The following is a 20,666-nucleotide window of genomic DNA, read 5'->3' on the forward strand; positions in this document are numbered from 1 at the left end:
GGAGTAGTAGTTTGGTTGTTAGGCTGACACACATGTGACAGTACTGAGGTTTCAATTATCCACTTGCATCAATCAATCTTTTAGTTTTCAACACTGTTGCCTGCAGTAATGTCACAGCTTTTCTGTCAGACAGAAGAACTTTTTGGGAAATGTTATTCATTACAGCTGCAAATCTGTCACCGTGCCTGGCATGGCTTGTTAATGACAACATTTATTTCAAAGAGCCATGTTTCGCTTTGTTGCAGGAGAGTTGATTTTGTGATCGTAAAATATAATGAAATGCCAAGAAGATGAAGTGAACAAAGTTTTCCAAAAATATACTAAAGTGATTCAAATCTGTTTTTTTTTTTAAAGAGTACATTTGCATGCATATTTGTATGCCCTTACTAGTATTTTGTAAACAGGAGGACTGTTTTTGGGCTGGAAACTGATCAAAGTTTGCTCTTCCTCCCTGTGTGGAGATAAGATTCCAGATGGACACAAATTAATTAGCCAGGCTTGAATGAAACAGAAAATGTTTAGTGACATTGCATTCTATTTTGAAAACCTAGTGTCAGTGCATAAGAATGACTCATGAAAACCAATATTCTTACTATAATAATTTGTGTGATATTTTAAAAAAATTGTGTGATAAAAAAAGGATATAGGTAAGCAAGGTGAGTGATAGAAAAAAATGGAAGAAAATTCAATATAAACTGAAAAATTAATCTCTGGTTTTGTCAATAGCTAGACTGACATATAGGTTGCTCTGAAGTAACAATAACATTGCTGATCATAAAGCTTCTTTTTTAGGCAAGTAGATTAGGGGAAAATGCCATAGCTTTTTGTGAGCCCATTTCTCCATTCCTTGAACCTAAGCTGGCCTTGTCACTTGTTTTGACCAATAGACCACAAGAAGCAAAGTGGAACTGGTTTTAAGTTGGGGCCTTAGGAGGCCTTGCACACTTCTTGCTCTCTTGAGCCCATCCACCAAATGGGGCTGATCTGTAAGACAGCTCATAGGTGAGCCTGAATGATCTTAGCCCAGCCAGCCCTTATGCATCCAGCAGCTGAACAAAGAGCCGGGAGTGAACCCAACCTAAGTCAGTAGTCATAGCAGAGGAGCTGCCAACCCACAGATTCATGCATTAAATGATTTGCCCCTGCTCTAATCCTTTATCAGAATGCTTTATCACTCATTCTCTTTATTTGGAAGATGAGGGTTCTGAATCAAATGTTCTTTCATTTGGTTTCAAGGTTTATTTTTTAGTGAGTCATGAGAACCAAGCTGAAAAGATGACACAAGGAGATCAAGACTGCAGATATGATATAAAAATTAATAATATATTCTGAGAAATTAAAATATCTATAAATATATAAGTGCTATTGTCTATCTCATCTAAATTTCACCTGATTTTCTTTTCTGTGTATACCTCTTCATGATATCTATTTTCTAAAAATCTTTATTGGTTTCCTTTTGCTTATAGCGTAAATTCTAAACTCCTCAGGAGGTGAATCTTTTCTTTTGGTTTTATTGAGATATAATTAACAAAACATTGTATAAGTTTAGGATATACAACATAAAAATTTGATATATGTATACACAGTAAAGCAGGTGAAAGTTTGTGTACTTTGAATTTTCTATGTTAAAACCCTACTCCCCAATGTGATAGCATGTGGGGGGATGCTTTTGGGCAGTAATTAGAATTAGATGCAGTCATGAGGGTGGGCAGTTCTCATGAATGAGATTAGTGACCTTAGAAGAGTTACAGAGAGCTTGCTTTCTCTTTTTGCTCTTATAAGTAAGGATATATATATATATTCTGGGTTGCAACTGAACTTTATATATATATATATATATAAAGTTCAGTTGCAACCCAGAATTCAGCTATCACCAGAACCCAACCATGCTGGCACCCTGGTCTTGGACTTCCAGCCTTTAGAACTATGAGAAAAAAATTCTATTATTTATATGCCACCTAGTCAATGGTCCTCTGTTATAACAGCCTGAATAGACTAAATCATCAAAACATATAGGTCCACTAGGACACTTGTTCATTTCTGAATATGCTGAGGTTTATCATATCCCTTGGGCTTTATATAAGCTCTTACATCTTCTTTAGATATACTCTTCCCCCTCTTCTTCACCTGGTCTATGACTACTCATTCTTCAAAGCTCACTTGAAATATCATCTTCTATGTAAAGTCCCTTTAAGTCTCCCAGTTGGGGATTTTTTTTTATATTGATACTAGAGGCCGGGTGCACAAAATTTGTGCACTCAGGGGGAGGGGGGTCCCTGAGCCTGGATTGTGAAAGGGCACAGGCCAACCCGAGGGACCCCACTGGTGCATGGTTGGGGCCAAAAAGGGACATGGGAGGCTCGCCAGCAGGGGAGGGACCATAGCAGGGCTCCAGGTTATGTTCGGCCTGTCTAGCTCAATCCTGATTGGCTGGACCTCAGCAGCAATCTAATCTACCAGTCAGAGCATCTGCCCCTTGGTAGTTAGTGAACATCATAGTGATTGGTTGATTGGTTGACTTTCTGCCCCGTGGTGGTCAGTGCACATCATAGTGAGTGGTTGAATGGACTTAGCATATCATTAGTATATTATGCTTTGATTGGTTGAATGGCCGACCGAAAGACCAGGAACTTAGCATATTAGGCTTTTATTATATAGGATTTTTTATTATAACTGCTATTACATTGGAATTTTTTTTGTCTATATGGGTATTTCTTCTCTTAGATTATATAATCTTAGAAGTCTTAAGGTATTAGGGAGAAAAAATAGTTATCACCTACACTAACTTAGCAAAAAGATATGCATCTTAATAATTACATGCAAGAAAAAAAAAGAAATAATTGATTGCCTTTTAGATGTTGTCCAAAGAGCTTTCTGAGTGCAATATAAATATCATATTTTAGTTTTTTGTTTTTTTTTTAACAATCTCACTGATTTGTCTTACACATATTGGTGATAAATGCTAGTAATACGGCAATAGTATATTAAAGGTACAGTTCAGTAGACATAAATAGACTATTCCCACATACTCCCCAGATCCTAAAAACACCAAATATTCTTTCTCTCAGCAGAAAAATATTAAAGACTGAAGGAAATTTAAAGCATTAGCTTCATTAGCAGTGATAACTGTTTACCTACAGAGAATGTCTTGAATACATTTAAAGCTGGAAGATTATTATCAATTGATTTGTCATCTTCCAAGAGCTTGAGTAGTTGAAGTTCTTTAAACTTCCCTTCCAAAATAAATAAATAAATAAATAAATAAATAAATAAGTAAGTAAATAAATAAATAAATAAAATAGTGGAAGAGCTGCATTATGGTTGCCTGCTAATTTTCTTGGGATAAAAATATGAACTCACTTTGTGTAGGCATGCTGATTGTAATCTATTGAGCAGCAATTAAAGAGTAATATTGGTCTTCATTATAAAGAATGTTACAGAGAACTTTGACTAACACAAAGAATTTTTGAAACACTAAACAGAGTCCCAGCCCATAGTACATTTTCTCTGAAGAAAAAGTTTTATAGAAACTCATATGCAAAAGAAATGAGGTTAATTTCTTTTTTATTAAAAAAAATAATGAAGTAACAATCATAATATAAGAACCTGACTAAAAGGAATTTAATCAGGCCAGAAGGGAATGGAATGAAGTATACAAAGTGATCGAGCCTAAATGGGCAGTCAGACATCCCTCTCACAATCCAGGACTGCTGGCTCCCAACTGTTCACCTGCCTGCCTTTTTGATTGTTCCTAACCGCTTCTGCTTGTCAGCCTGATCACCCCCTAATCATTCCCATGCCAGCCTGATTGATGTCTAACTGTTCCCCTGCCAGCCTGTTTGCTCCCAACTTCCCTCCTCTGCTGGCTTGGTCACCCCTAACTGCCCTCCCCTGCAGGGTTGATTGCCTCCAATTGCCCTCCCTTGCAGGCCTGGTCCCTCCCAACTACCCTCCCCTGCTGGCCATCTTGTGTCCACATAAAGGAACGATCTTTGACCACATTGGGGCAACCATATTGTGTGTTGGAGTAATGATCAATCTGCATATTACTCTATTATTAGATAAGATATAGGCCTGCAAGGGTGGGGGTCAGCTGGTTTGCCCTGAAGGGTGTCCTGAATCAGGGTGGAGGTTCCCTTAGGGAGTGGGACAGCCTGAGCAAAGGGCCTGTGGTGGTTTGCAGGCAAGCCAAGCCTCACAGCTACTCAAGTGAAGACCCTAGCATCTGGGATATATTTACTTTCTGTAATTGAAACTTTGTACCCTGGAGCAGAGCCAAGCCTCCTGCTCACTCAGGGGTGGCAGCCATTTCTGTTTGGATTTGTTTACTTCTATAATTGAAACTTCATAGCTTTGAGTGGAGGCTTAGGCCTGCAAGGGCAGGGGGAAAGCTTGGCTTCCTCTGTTGCCAGGGAAACACCTCCCTCCTGCTCTCTGTGGCTGTAGCCATCTTGGTTGGGTTTATTTGCATACTTGCTCTGATTGGCTGGTGGGCCTGCTTGTGGGTGTGGCTTGTGGAGTGAAGTGATGGTTAATTTGCATATTACTATTTTATTAGGTAGAATTTTTTCCTCATCAGTCATTAACTTAAGTGTTTATTTCTTCTTTCTTTCAGTAGCTTGGGGATCTCTTGATTGTAGAAAATGTCCTATTTATTTATGTATCCACTTCTTCAATTTCTCTTATATGCCATAAATGATATTCAAAAAAATTCTGATTCCAAAAATAAATAGCAATAACTGATCCATCAATTTTCTACTGACTATGTTTAATTTTGCCACCTCTTTTCATAAATCCTGACCATGTTTAATTCTGCCACCTCTTTTCTAATTGTCTGTCATCCCCGAGTATTTTGGAGGAATCAGCTTTATATTACCAGTATAAGATGAAAAATACTCCCAGCCCCTAAAAAAATTCACATGAGCCTGTGGGGAGGTAAAATGTCAATAGCAAACATAAGGATTAGATTATTAATGGAAAGCTTGATTTTTTTAAAAAAATAGCTAACATACTACTTTTGTGAATGATACTTTGGGCTAATATATATTCAGTAATACCAAAAGTAACACACAGGTTAAATGATTTGTTCGGGTCTCCTCTGGCTACATCCAAGAGTCTCTTGATTCCACTGCTTCATATTTGAGCATGCCTCACTTAAAGACAGGAGCTGTGCTCAGGATTTGACTGAATGACAGCTATCTATTGTCACCAGACCATTTAAAAGTGAAGTACACTTGCTGCCAACTGTCAGTGCCAGATGCAATGGCAAAGCCCTATAGGATTGCTGACAAATGGCATTGATTTAATTTCTGTGAAGCCTCAGTAATTTACACTAATAGGGAGTGGACCAGCCTGAAAAGTGAGACATCAGAGGTATTCAGGGAATGTTCATAAGAAATGCAATTCCTTAACTTTTCGGTTCATACTGTTGCACAAACTTGGTTAAAAAATGGTTCAGAGGGCATCTGCACTAATGAGCAGCTGAATGGTTGATTGGCATACTTACTGTATGTTTATAAACAAGTGGAGAACTAAAGATGGAGAATTGACCCATATAACTAAACCAGACATTTCAGTGACCCTCTGTATTCTGAAATATTAATATAGTAAAGTGAAATTATTTAGGGATAAATATATGTTTTTTTTTAAAGAAAAACTCAAACTCTTGGACTTATGGGGGTTGGGTAAGCAACTGCTATTCAGTAACACTTTGAACAAACTGACAAAAAGGAGAAAATTCAAACATAACAAAAACTCAGAAGTTTTTATTAACCTGAAGCTTAATATGAAGCAACAGTATCATATGGCTGCTCCCTTGAAATAAATTGTAAAGTTATGTTAACAGAAGAGTATCAGAGCAGAAGTAGTAGGCTTAGTCTCAGCATTAGTGAGAGCTTGAAATTACACTATTGAGTCCAGTTTGGGATTCCAGAAAGCACAAGAGACACTGGCATCTGAGTGCAGTTCCAGAGGAAAATGAGTGGGCAGTGAGGAGACAGGGGACCATCATCTACAATGCAGAAGCGGGATACATGTTTTCTAGGCTAGGGGAACTTGTGACTACAATAGCATGATTTATCACGTGGGAGAGTTGACTAGATGTCTTGTCTTTGTCTACATAAAGCACAACCAAGGCAAACGTGTAAAAGTAAACGAGAGGCAGTTACTAGCAAAATATAAAGAACTTTCTAACAAGTTGAACCATTTGAAATTGGAATAGAATGCCTTTGGAGGATAGTGAATTGTCAAAGATTGAAGTGATTAAAGCAGGAATGCTGGAAGATACTATAGAGGATGTTCAACTGTGGGCTCAGTTATTTTTACTAACTAGGAGACAGTTATTTTAACAATCTCAAAGTTTTCATTTACTAACAAAATCCATTTTTGTCCAGTTCCCCTCTGTCATGTTTGACCTGGCCATACATGATAAACTTCCAGCTTTCCATTCCAGCTGTTTCCTGGTCTTCCTGCAGTTTCTACTCTCCTCCTGCCTGAGCATGAGCCTCATGAACCTTATTGGGTCAGGCCTTTCTGACAGAGTCTCTATCCGTGTCTGATGGTGGTAATTTAGGAAAGAGTAACAATCTCATATGAGACTCCAGTACCAACCTGTTTTTCAATTCAGTTTTACTCATACTGTTCTTGTTATTTTACCATCAAGATATTACTGAGTGGGAAAATAGTATAATGGATGAGTGTCAATTTGGGAGCGAGAATGGAACTGGTTTAAATCCATGTGACCTTGGGCAAGTTACATAAGGTGTATGTATTGATACTTCTGTTTTTGTTCTTTTCACCTGTAAATAGGGCATAATAGAAGTACTCATCTCTGGTTGTGGTGATTATAAAATGACTTAATTTATGTAAATCATATTGAATCAAACTGTCACATGCTACGTGTTAGTATTATTTTGGACTCAAAAGTTCAAATTTGAGTTGGAGGAATGGTGACAGGTAGAAAATAAAGAGCTACTGTGGGTGTCGTGTGGGAGGCCAGGGTTAGTGTATGAAGGGGGCGATACATGCTCTTAAGTTGTGAATAGCAGTTTTTCAGGTAGACAAAGTGGGGATGCGGAATGAGCATTGCTTCCAGGAAGGGTGAGAAATGTGGAAAGGGACATGAATGCAAAAGGAGAGGACAGGTCCAGGTGAGGACACCTGGCAGGAGGCCGATGGGAGCAGATGATGCTGAAGAATCCTGGAGGGCTTGCTGCTTGACCCCACTTTGTCTTTTTGGAGGTTGGTACTGAACTGTCCCAGCAGCACAGACAAAAAGCCTTGTTCAGAAGAATTGGCAAGCTTTCTATGTTAAAAGAAATTTAGTAATTACTATAGGCATTACAGGCCACTGCATTTTTGTTCAACAACTAAAAATGTAATAATTAGGCTCAGTTTAAAGGCTACACACAATTAGACGGTGGTTCAGGTGTTAGGTGGCAGTAACGCTTATTGTAAAACAAAGAGTTAAGAAACTGAAGCGGGGGAGGAAATGGGTACAGAAAACAAATTAAGAACCAATGTATAATCCTGAGCTTAACTTCAAATTAAATGAGCAGGCAAACATTATTCATAGAGGACAAAAAAAAAAATCAATGAGGTACCAACCGTCTTCTTCAGAAAGTGAATGAGGCAAAAATGGACTACTTTCCCTTTATTGAGTTTCAGTGCTGATGGAATCCTGTTGACTTGTTGATGGTAATTTTATTAGCTTTCAACATCAATTTATTTATTTAATCAGGGTCAGTGTGTCTTACACACCTGACTGAGTCCAATGTGACCTATGACCCAGAGACAGCAGAGGGTGGATCTGTTAGTAGTGCCATGAAATCTGATGAGTCATGCACAGAAGGTAAGGTAGTGCACCAGTTATCTTTAAAGCACACATTTATTTACAAATGAAAATGAATTTTTCTCCCTTTCTATATACATACTTATTTGGGGGTAGGGAAGGAAAGGTATATAACAAATTTAGCTTCACTTAATTTCTCACCTGGAGGTAACTGTTCATCATGACTCAGGGCATATATTATATTTATGGACTCTTTTAAATGTACTCACACCTACTTGTACTGTGCACATACCCAAACATATACAAGTACACATATATTTTCATACTAACAATGCTGTTATGTTAACTTTTATACTCTTCTGTTGGTTCAGAATAAAGAATGTGGGGAATGCCCTGACTGGGTTGGCTCAGTGGATAGAGCATTGGCCTGTGGACTGAAGGGTCCCAGATTTCATTCTGGTCAAGGGCAGGTACCTTGGTTGCAGGCACATTCCCAGTAGGGAATGTGCAGGAGGCAGCTGATCAATGTTTCTCTCTTATCGATGTTTCTAACTCCCTATTCCTCTCCATTCCTCTCTGTAAAAAATCAATAAAATATATTTAAAAAAAAGAATGTGGGATACCACAGCTTTTTATTGGGTGCCATAATTTAGAAAGACATGAAACAGTTGAGAAGTATGGATGATCCTAATCAGAGAGAAAATTATATCACAATAGAGTTATTGATAGATTGATTAACACTTGGGCAAATACAATTTCTAGGTGGTTCAATAGGTGGTCATATATGTTGGGGAAAATATTATTTTAAATTTTATATTTGCTGTGTAAAGTAAAAAGGGTTAAATTAGTGGAATAAAAACATGACTTGGTCATTAAGAAAATGTATTTTGTTCAACAAGCTACTGGAAACATAGATAAGATGAAGGAAGAAAGAATAGACAAACTTGAAATTCTTGAGAGAGGAAGGAGTCTACCCAGAGGAAAAAGACTGAGCTCCTATTGGAAAATACTTAGGTCGCAGGTGTCAAGTTCATGACATCCTGAGTGCTGACATAACTACTGTTTCCTCCTGGCACTTCCACAAACAGTGTAAATAAAGCAAACCTTTACTTCTCATTGACCTTTCTGGAAGAAATCCAGGATTGAAAAATAATGGTGTGCATGTTACCTAGCATTTTATCACATAATCCTTTCCATGTCATCTTTTTATGTCATAACTCTTTTGTTTTTAATGGTTGCCAAGATAGTAATTATAAGATTATACCATACATTATTAGGACAAACTATTCTTGATAGTCTTTAAAAAGTGTGATAGGCAGAATGATGGTCCTCCAAAGTTGTTTCCCTCCTAGTCATGGGAACTTGTGGATATGTTAGATTACATGGCAAAGGAAATTCAGTTGCAGAAGAAATTAAGGTTGTTTATCAGATAATATTAAAAGGGGGAGATTACTTTGGATTTTGAAGGTAGGCCAAATGTAATCTAAAGGTTCATTAAAAATGAAAAGGAGAGAGAGAGGTGGCAGCATGAGAAAAGCACTGAGCCAGATGGTCAGAAGATGCTGGATGTGAAGATGGAAAAAAGGGATAATGAGCTCAGGGAAGCAGGCAGCCAGGAAAGGCAAAGAAGTGAATGCTCACCTAGAGTTCCCAGAGGGGATCCCACAGTCTGAGCTTGGCCTTATAAGATTCATGTCAAGTATTGACCTATAGAGCTATAAAATTGTAAATCTGTGTCACTTTGCTAACTTGTCACAGCAGCAATAGAAAACTAATACAAAATCTACTTTTACAATAGCTATCTCAAGGCATTCCAGATTTCAGTCTACACCCACTCCAATTCACAGAGTAGTCTCTTAAAATGTAAATCACTTCACATGTTTTCTTAAAACTCTTAAGTGGCATTAAATTGCACTTAAGGCTAAAATTTAAACTTTCTCAAAGATCAAAAGGTCCTATATGACCTAGTCTCTTAGTATACCCTTCAACCCATTCTTTCCTTCACTCCCTTATCCCATCCCACTCACTGTTAGGTTTCTTAAACAAGCCAAGCTCTTCATAATCATAGCTTTAGGTATAGTGGTTAAGTACACAGACTCCAGAACCGAAGTGCCTGGTTTGAACTTTTGCTCCTCTGCTTACCAGCTCTGTAACTTAGGCAAGCCACTTCAGGTCTCTGTCTCTTTTCTTATCTGTAAAATTGAATTAAATTATCTATCTATCTATCTACCTATCTCCTATCTAATAAAAGAATAATATGCAAATTGACCATCACTCCAACACACAAGATGGCCATCCCATGTGGTCAAAGATGGCTACCCCCATGTGAACACAAGATGGCCGCTACAAGATGGCCAGCAGAGGAGGGCAGTTGGGAATGACCAGGCCAGCAAGGGAGGGCAGTTAGGGGTAATCAGGCCAGCAGTGGAGGGCAGTTGGGGGTGACCAGGCCTGCAGGGGAAGGCAGTTAGGGGCAATCAGGCTGGTAGGGGAACAGTTAGGCATTAATTAGGCTGTCAGGGGAGTGGTTAGGGAATGATCAAGCTGGCAGGCAGAAGTGGTTAGGGGCAATCAGGAAGGCAGGCAGGGAAGCATTTGGGAGCCAGCAGTCCTGAATTGTGAGAGGGATGTCCGAATGCTCGTATAGGCCCAATTCCACCAGGATACATTGTGTCTAAACGGGCAGTCGGACATCCCTCAAGGGGTCCCAGATTGGCGAGGGTGCAGACTGGGCTGAGGGACACACACACCCATGCACGAATATTGTGCACAGGGCCTCTAGTCTATATGATAAAAGCCTAAATGACCATTACAGCAAAACAACCAGAATGACTGGTTGCTATGATGCATACTGACCACCAGGGGCAGACATTCAATGCAGGAGCTGCCCCCTGTTGGTCAGTGGGTTTCTACTGGGGGAGCACTGCTCAGCCAGAAGCCAATTACATGGCTGGTAAGTGCACCAGTGGTGATGGGAACTTCTCCTATCTCTGCTGCAAGCAGGCAGGTGGTAAGGAGCTAGGGGTCCCGGACTGCTTTAGGGCACAGGCCAGGCTGAGGGACAACCCTGCCCCACATAAATTTTGGGCACTAGGCCTCTGGTATATATATATTATATTTACAGCATGTGAAACAGCTCCTGGCATACAGTAAGTGCTAAGAAAGCCTTTGCTATTATAATCTATAAAAAAGCCTGTTCCTGGAGCATTCTTTTCTGATTTTTGCATAAATAGCTCTTTCTCACCTATCAAGTTTTATCTCAGAGGGGTCTCTCCTGGTCATCCTATAATCTGCCTCTCCTCTTTCATTATTCATTATCTATTCATTACTGAGCACCCTATTTCCTTCCAGGCACTTACCACCATTTAAATTCCTTTTGCATTTGTTTCTTATGTATCAAATGTGCTTCTCTCACTTGCATTGTAATTCCTATAAGGGTGAGAGGCATATCTGTTGTTTTAAACTTCTGTGTGTCTCTTCTGAGCATATAGTTTGTATGGGGGTTTTCTGGCTCTTCCTGTAGAGAGGGTGGTTATCTTTATCAGCACCTGCCTCTTGAAAGGGTCATATTGTAGTCAATGGAATAAGTGAGATTTAATTGACAGTGTGGACCTTCCTGGACACTCTCCCATGTTGTATAAAGTATTAACATAGTTGGGCTGAAGGTCCCACACGATGGAAGCACCCTGAATGCAGAGTGGCTGCATAGAGATCAGCCTTCTGGGAGGGTTGCAGAGACTTTTTGTGGAAGAGGAATACACTTTTGGAATAAGATTCTATGATGTGGGTGACTTCATTTGTTATTGCAGCATACCCTAGTGTATGAGACCGGTATAGTTGGCGATTGTTTGCTAGGGTTATTGTAATAAAGCACCACAAAACTGGGGCTTAAACAACAGGCATTTATTTTCTCACAGTTCTGGAGGCTTAAGGTCTAAAGCCTAGATGCCAGTAGGATTATCTTTTGAGGGTCTTGAGGGAAGGATCTGTTTCATATCTTTCTCTTGGTCTTGTGCATGGCTATCTTCTTCCCATGTGCATGACTCTTCACATAATTTTTTCTCTCTGATTGTCTGTCTCCAAATTCCCCTTTTTGTAAGGACACTCATCCGATTGAATTAGGGCTCACCCTTCTCCTCTTAATTTAACTAATTATATCTACAACCATCCAATTTCTGAATAGGGTCACATTCTGAGATGCTACTGGTTAGGACTTCAATGTTTGAATTTGGGGACAAACAATTCAACCCATATAGTGATACTGAATGGATAAATAAATGACAAAAATTTCCCTAATATTCTTTACCTTATAACTAAAATTTTCTCATAACTGAGCAAAAAGGGAGGAAAGAGTGACCATTTATGAATGAAACCTGTCCTAATGACACCACATACCCATGGTTGTTTCTGAAATGTTGTTTTTAAGGATTCTATTTAAAGTGGTCAATATCTAATTGTCACCTCTTTCTCTATTCTTAATTCTTGTTAATTTACTCATTCTGAGCTGAGGAATGCAGGCTCCTAGATTCATCATTTACTAACTAAATAACTTTAGGCAAATTATTTATATTTTTGAATTTCAGGTTTTATATCTATGATGTAAAAGACAATAATACATCATAGAATTTCTGTAAAGATTTTAAGAAGATATCAAATCTAATGTGTCTTGCATAGTAGTAGGCACATCATGGGTACCTGAATGCTAGTGGTTAATAATAATAATAGTAACCATACTAATAATAATAACAGCTAACATTTATTGAGTATTTACTATGTGCTAGGAACTGCCCTAAGTGCTTCATAAATATTACCTGGTTTAGTCTTCCAGTTTGCTGAACAGTATTGGTTTCTTTATTTCTCCTAATTTTTAGATAAGGCTGAGGCACAAAGTATGAGTAATCTGCCCAAGGACACACAAATAGTGACAGAGCCAGGAGTTGAACTCATATAATCTGGGTCTAAGGCAATGGAAAAACAAACAAGCTTTTTAAAATTTATATAGGAAAAAATAACAGAAAACAAAACAAAACAAAAGAAGTCCTGAAACAGCGGCAGAAAACTTTGGAGATAAAACACTTGGAGACTGCCAACGTTGTGGTCTCAGAGGAACTTTTTACTTCTATCCATGTGGAGTTTTATGCCTTTGAAGTTGTATTAACTGGTGCTGTGACTGCAGGGAACATAGACTTTTTTACTCTGTGCCTTTTTTCTAAAAGTTTAAATCTAGTTCCATCTTCTAGACAGTTTCAGGCGGGGAGACTAAGTGGTGAGTCAGCAAATTAAAATAAAAGAAGTTACCTGTCCCGTAAAGGCCTTGCTGTGGCAGGGCCAGCCGAGGGCAGACCTGGAGGAGGTGATGCCTGATGGTGGGGTCCCAGGGTCAGGGTGGTTCTGCTTTCTTCTTACAGCCCCAGGTTCTCTTCGACACTTGGTGAATGTTTTTTGAACGGCTTTAGGCTGAAGTGTGTCTCTGTGACCTCTAGCCAGTCCTGTCTCATCTTCCCAAAATTAACCTAGATCCAATCCTTCCCTTATAATCTCGGTTTAAATCCCTATTATTTGATAAAACTTGTCATCTCCTGAGAGATAAAAAAACACACACACTTTAAAAGGAACTCTAGATGAGTGATTCTTAGCAAGGGACAATTTTGTCCCCCAGGGACATTTGATGGTGTCAGTGTCTAAAGACACATTTGGCTGTCACTATTGGGGATGATGGATAGCTCTATCTAGTGGGTACAGGTTAGGGGTGCTGCTTAATATTCTACAAGCCACAGAAATACCCTCCCCACTCCTTGCCTCCAACAAAGCTAAGAGTTGAATGTCAAGAGTAGGACCCATATTTAAAAAAGGGGAAGTGACTCTTGAAAATACAGCACATTGATATCCAGTTTCTTCCTTGTTAGATCAGGCTTGGGGCAAGTGAAAGAATATAAGTTCCTCTAAGGCCCATCCATTTGATCCAGGCATCAAACTGGCGATTCATTTAAAAAACTTGCCAAGTTCTGGAGTGCTTATAATAGAACATGAGACAGTAGTAAGAGTGGTTAAAGAATTAAGCTTTTTAGCAGCATGGCTTGTGTTTACATCTCGTACTGTGAAACATCTCCTAAATTGTGCAACTTTGGTAACTCGATTTACCTTCTCTGGGCTTCAGTCATTTTATTACTGAAAAGCAGATAAGACTTCTACCTGATGTGATAGCAGCAAGGATTAAAGCTTATATTTGTGAAAGGCTCAGCAATATGTAAGATGTTACTTGATGCCCCTACTTCACAGGGATTTACGCCAGTCCTGTTGTCCATTGAAAGATACGTATACCAATTATTTAATTAACTAGTGCTGTGACCTCAGGGAACATGCACACTATCATAAATTTCCCATCATTAGTTTTCTTCCAATGTTCGAACCAGAGCCAGATCTCTGCTGTCCTCGTACGGTCCAGATCCTGGTCCAGACTGCTACTTCAGATGCTAAAGAGCCTTTCTGACAGGAAGCATACATAGGCTTCAGTTGTCCCTTGTCATATCTCACTCAGTATGAGTTATAGGGAAAAGATGTAAATAACCAGAGAATCTGTGATGTTTTCATTATTTTGATCAGAGGGGTCAACACACAACGAAGAATCTCACCCCAACTCTATTTCAGTTTTATAATTTTTAGAGAAGAAGGATGGGAAAATAAATATTCCCCTCCCACATTGCTCTATTATGCTGTGGGTGGTGAACTGATGTGACAGGTGATAACTAGAATCTGAATTCTTTGGGTTCTATGCTGGTGACATACTCTTATCACAGCTGCCGCACCACAACTACTGCTTTGGTATATTGTTGCATTGCATTTTGAATATTTGTTTTGTGGTGATTTTGGAGACTCAGCAAGAAATTCTCTACCAGATCTGAGCACATTTAGTCTAGATTCTGGAGAAAATGGGAAGAAAGATTTTTTTTCCTCCCCACTCTACCCACCCAGGAGAAAATATCATGTACACCCTCTCTGAAAAATGAACAATTACATTGATGTTGTTTTAAAAGGATTGTGAATTAAATGAATGCTGCTTAACCAAGACAGGGAGAAAATTTTTATTATGCCAACTTTTAACTTTCCTTGGGTACTCTAATTTGATAATATTTTAATTGATTAATTTTGCAATAATGCATTTCTTCATCTCATGTTCTTGTTCAAATAGTAGCCGTAGATTAAAACATATTTCTGAGAACCTATATGCATTATTATGTATTGTCTCTGTCTTTAGTTGATATTTTTAATAGGATTTCTATTAGGTGAGGAAATGTTAATTGAGATGAAAAGAAAAGATAAAACTATAATATTCTAAAATCTAAAAAGGCATGTGTGTTTTATTCTTCTAGTAAATATCAAAGTCCTTGTTCTTCCTCTGCATAGATTATTACATATTTTTAGGTGTACATTCAATGTAGAACCTCTTGTTTTAGCTGGAATGTTTCTCCCATTCACAAGTAAAGATTAAAGTTGTGCTAAAGAGGCATACACAGTTTTAGATAAATAATTTATAAAAGCCTGTATGAGGATTTTCCTTCTTGTTGGCTTTTCTTTAATTCTAAAAAAAATACCAATTTTCCAACTGTAACTTATTTTGTGTAAATGTTTAAATAAGAGAGTTGATAATTTTTCCCCTTTGAATTAATAGTGCCTATTGTCATTTAATGGTTTGTTTGTGTAATGGTGATTTTCTAAATTCTATCTTTGATATTTTACAAGTGATTTTTTTGGCCAATAATTTGTTCCAGATAATAATTCCCTGATATCACACCAGGAAATGTCTGTGTAATGTAAATTTCAATGTTAAATTATTTATTGTATATAAATTTGCTATCAGAAGGGGATCAACACACTGATCCACTAATGCCGGTCTAATAGAAAGTTAATGGCTTATTCCAACTGATTTTGCAAGAACAAAGGGACATGCTAACCTTGATGATAGTGTGCAATTAGCCAAGTGCCTAGGGAATAGGTTTTCTACAGTCCACATTAAGTCTGCAGAACTACAAAGGTAGCAACTTTTTTTCTAAGCCATGTTCCTTATTGGATTGTTGCCATTAACCCTGCAGAGAGATGGAGCTGAAAATCAGTAATACACTTGGGTGGCTAGAAGCCTTCTGAGATAGGTTGTCTAATTAGTGAATGCTTAACACTAGGGTGCTGTTCAGGCTTAGGAAGTGTATGTGAGTAGTCACTGCAGTACTTTCCTGGTTTTGAAAATTAGATCTGAGAAGGCAGCATGATGACTAGTGATGCATATCCAAATTATTGCCTCATGAACACAGATTTCAGCAATGACTCCACTTCCTTTGGGTAAACTAGAAAGTAAATAGCTATCCAGTCAGGCAGGACTCTCTACAGCTTCTGCAAGATTTTAGCGATGACTCTGGCTTCATTAAAACTAAAGCTGTCTGCTCTTCAGAAGATACTGTTAAGAGAATAAAAGGCCAAATCACAGACTGATATAACATTTTTGAAAACCACCTTTCCAATAAAAACTTGTATCCAGAATATATATAAAAGAATGCTAAAAATTCAATAATAAATTCAATAATAATATAATATAGGCAATGGATTGGAAGAAATACTTTATTAAAGTATATTTATGGATGGAAATAAGCATGAAAAGGCATTCAACATCAGTAGATTGTAGAGAAATGAAAATTATCACCAGGAGACACCACTATTTACCTATTAAATGAGTACAACTTAAAAGACTGATCTTACCAAGTTTTGCGAGGGTGTGGAGCAATTGTAGCTATCATAAACTATTATAGGAAATGTTAAATGAAGCAACTATTTTAGTAAACTCTTCTTTAAAAATTTGATCATGTATATACCATATCATCAGCCATTCTGCTCTTGAGTTTTTATGCCATAGAAATGAATGCATGTGCCCAGACAATGACTTATATGTGAATATAATGGCAACTTTATTAGTAATATTAAAAAGCTGGTAACAGCCTAATTGTGAGCCCATCAATAGGCAAATGGATAAATAAATTGTGATGTAGACATCCTATCTAATAAAATAGTAATATGAAAATTGACCATCACTCCAACATACAAGATGGCTGCCCCCATGTGGACACAAGATGGCCAGCAAGAGAGGGCAGATGGGGTGACCAGGCCTACAGGAGAGGACAATTGGGGGAGATTAAGCCTTCAGGGGAGGACAGTTGGAGGGGTCTAGGCCAGCAGGGGTGGGCAGTTGTGGGCGACCTACAGGGGAGGATAGTTGGGGGCAACCAGGCCTGTAGGGGAGGACAGTTAAGAGTGACCACCATGTCAGCAGGAAAGGGCAGTTAGGGGCAATAAGGCCAGCAGGGGAGCAGTTAGGTGTCAATCAGGCTGGCAGGGGAGTGGTTAGGGGGTGATCAGGCTGGCAGGTAGAAGCAGTTATGGGCAATCAGGCAGGCAGGCAAGTGGTTGGGAGTCCTGGACTGTGAGAAGGATCTCAAATTGGAGAGGGTGCAGGCTGGGCTGAGGGACATGTCCTGCAACCTCCCACCCCCATGCACAAATTTTGTGCACCGGGCCTTTAGTATTGTATAGTATTAGTCAGCAATAAAAATGAGTAAATGACTAATATACACAATTAGCATTGTGAACTTGAAAATAATTATGCCAAGTAAAAGAAGCCGGACAAAAAAAGTATATGCTTTATGATTCCATTCATGTGACACTCTAGAAAATGCAGATTCATCCAGAGTAACAGAAAGGAGATCAGTGGTTGCTAGGCACTGAAACTCAGAAAGGAACAGGAGCACAAGGACACTTATTTGAGATGATGCATCTGCTGTGGTTATGGTTTTACAGGTATATATAGATGTCAAAACTTAGTAAATTGCACACATTAAGCATGTGAAGTTTATTGTATGTCAATAACACTTAAATAAGAATATTGCAAACAATTTGAAGGCTCTTAAAAAACTCATGCCCTCTTGGAGAAACAATTCAATAATATGTGATTCTGGGGGGGAAAAAGTCTACTTTATGAATTTTCTTTTCTTAGCAATTAGACACATGACCATCTCCCTGTTACTTATTACTTTCTGTCTTCTATTCTAGTCATTGATATTCATTGGTTTAGTCTTTGACAAATATTCATTGAATGTGTCTTCTGTGCCAGGCACTATTCTAGCTTCTGGGAATCCATTAGAGAGAAAAAAACAGTGATTCCCTGATGAAGCTGATGATCTAGGAACACAGACATCAATATATTTCAAAACAAATCTCTAAGACTGTCACGGAAAGTGCTATAGAAGGAAAAGGGAAGGGGCCTATAGGAGGGTGTTGCAGAGACATGACCTTGTCTACAGGGTGCTGGAAGTCTTGCCTGGGATGTGACACTTGATGTAAACCCCTTGAGAAAAGTCATGGGCTCCATCATGGACTCAAAGCACACTGCTTGTCTCCAGGCAGATGTTCCAAATACTGTATGTTTTTTTTTAATTAAGTGGAATATATCCTTGTATTACGTTTAATACTTTGTTAATAGTTTTTTTTCTTCTCCCCTGTTCAAGGTAACCTTTGAATAATGAAAGCATTATTTAACAAGGCAAAACTGATTTAATCAAATTAAATTTATATGTATCTCTTTACTTTTGTTGTATTTTAAAAAAAAATCTCATGTCTTTGCTTTTTATCCTGTCTTTTTAATTTAATTCACCATAAACCCATGACAAAATTGTACTAATTGAAAACAGATAATTGAAGGGAAAATGTTCAGGGACTTACTTTATTAAATTATACGTTCACTTTCCATGTTTTACTGATTAACTCTTTTTTTCCCCCTTTTAAAAAATCTTTATTATTGAAAGTATTACATAGGTCCTCATTTTTCCTCCCTTAACCTCTTCCAGCCCACTGTTGTCCTCCCTCTTCCCCATGGGCCCTCACCACCCATTGTCTGTGTCCAAGGTTATACATATATGCACACAAGTACATTGCAATATTGTCTTTTTTTATGGTTTCTTTTTTATTTCTTTATTGATTAAGGTATTACATATGTGTCCTTATCTTCTCCTTGCCCTCTCCTACTCCTGCACTCATGCCTCACCCCCCCGTTGTCTGTGTCCATTGGTTAGGCTTATATGTATGCATACAAGTCCTTTGGTTGATCTCTCCCCTTTACTCTACCCTCCCCTGCCTTCCCTCTGATGTTTGAGGGTCCGATCAATGCTTTTCTGTCTCTGGACCTGTTTTTGTTCATCAGTTTATGTTTTTCATCATATCCCCTAAATGAATGAAATCATGTGATATTTATCTTTCTCTGTCTGGCTTATTTCGCTTAGCATAATGCTCTCTAGTTCCATCCATGCTGCTGCAAATGATAAAAATTCATTCTTTTTTACTGCAGCGTAGTATTCCATTGTGTAGACGTATCATAGTTTTTTAATCCATTCATCTGCTGATGGGCACTTAAGCTGTTTCCAAATCTTAGCTATGGTGAATTGTGCCACTATGAACATAGGGGTGCTTATGTCCTTTCTGACTGATGTTTCTAGTTTCTTTGGATATATTCCTAGAAGTGGGATCACGGGGTCAAATGGGAGTTTCATTTTTAGTTTTTTGAGGGAATTCCATACTGTCTTCCACAGTGGCTACCCCAGTCTGCATTCTTTCCAGCAGTGCAGGAGAGTTCCTTTTCCTCTGCATCCTCACCAGAACTTGTCATTTGTTGATGATAGCCATTCTGACACATGTGAGATGGTACCACATTGTCATTTTGATTTGCATCTCTCATATAATTAATGATTTTGAGCATGTTTTTATGTCTCTTGGCCTTATTTACTTATCTTTTTGAGACTGATGTTTTTTGTTTGTTTGTTTGTTTTTTTCATAGAATGCATTTTCCCTTAGAGCTCAAGAAAAGCGAGCCTGGGAAATCAAAGTGCTCATAGTAGCTTAGTCTCCCTGACACCATTATTCCTCCCAATCTCACACTTTAATGACCAGCTGGTATTTGCCCGCCAGCCAAAAGGCCTGCATTTAGAGGCTTGATAAAGCAGGCCTTATATATACATTTTTTTCTTGCTATCTATGTAGATTAATGTAAAGTGTTTTTCAAATAAATTTCAACTTATATTTACTCCAGATCAATACTCTACCCACAATGCACATTGTCTCTCACCTAACACAGATGAGTATATAAATTTAAAATGCTGACTTTTTGAAATGCTGTTTAAAAAGTCAGACCTAAAGCTGCTTTAGATATGACAATATAATACAAGTCATGATTTATTTTAAAAATTGCTTCTAAAATGTTACTTTTCATTTTCTTTTGTATACGTAGGTGCTCAGTCCCAAGCTATAACTTACTTGGAAGATCAGGTTACAGCAGAATTTGCTCTGTAAGCTCTGAAACAGCCTTCAGCCAAAAGCAATAAAACCAGACTTGAACTAAAGGTGGCCATCAGGAAAAACAAGGAGCCTTATTGAATACTTCCCTGCACCAGAGCCTGGAGCAAGGTGAGAGGAAATTAGATGTTACTTCCATATTACCAAGGAGGGAGAGGAAAAAATCCCAGAGATGGTCTAGGATCATCAAGGAGGTTGGAGGTCTGAAACACTGGGAGGATTTTCTTTTTTTTCCTGTCAACACACATATTCTTTGCCTCTCCCTTCCTGATGAGATTCTGACATGCTTTCCTGGAGGATGTCCATTTCATCTCCCTCACAAACACTCCCTTGCCCGGTTCAATGCTTTGGTGACCCTTTGTTACTGAAAAAGATAACTTTTCTAGACCTCATGCATGGTGGATGGAGGGGAAAAAAACCACTCGGGCATCAACATAGAGGACTCAGAAAAGTGTAACTCAGTGATCTTGGCTCTGTGCATATTGGGACTGCC

The 20,666-nt window shown here is 38.4% G+C and overlaps 1 long non-coding RNA gene across 1 annotated transcript; it reads right to left on the reverse strand.

Annotated features, from left to right (window-relative positions):
• Positions 1-436: 436 nt before the first annotated feature.
• Positions 437-20,227, reverse strand: LOC123651379. Its single transcript, XR_006740051.1, has 3 exons — positions 20,152-20,227; positions 3,757-3,758; positions 437-447 (listed from the first exon to the last, which is right to left on the reverse strand). It is a non-coding gene; the product is annotated as an uncharacterized LOC123651379 (long non-coding RNA).
• Between the last annotated feature and the right edge of the window lie 439 nt (positions 20,228-20,666).

This window comes from Pipistrellus kuhlii, unplaced genomic scaffold (assembly GCF_014108245.1).
Source record: "Pipistrellus kuhlii isolate mPipKuh1 unplaced genomic scaffold, mPipKuh1.p scaffold_m20_p_5, whole genome shotgun sequence".
Lineage (NCBI taxonomy): Eukaryota > Metazoa > Chordata > Mammalia > Chiroptera > Vespertilionidae > Pipistrellus > Pipistrellus kuhlii.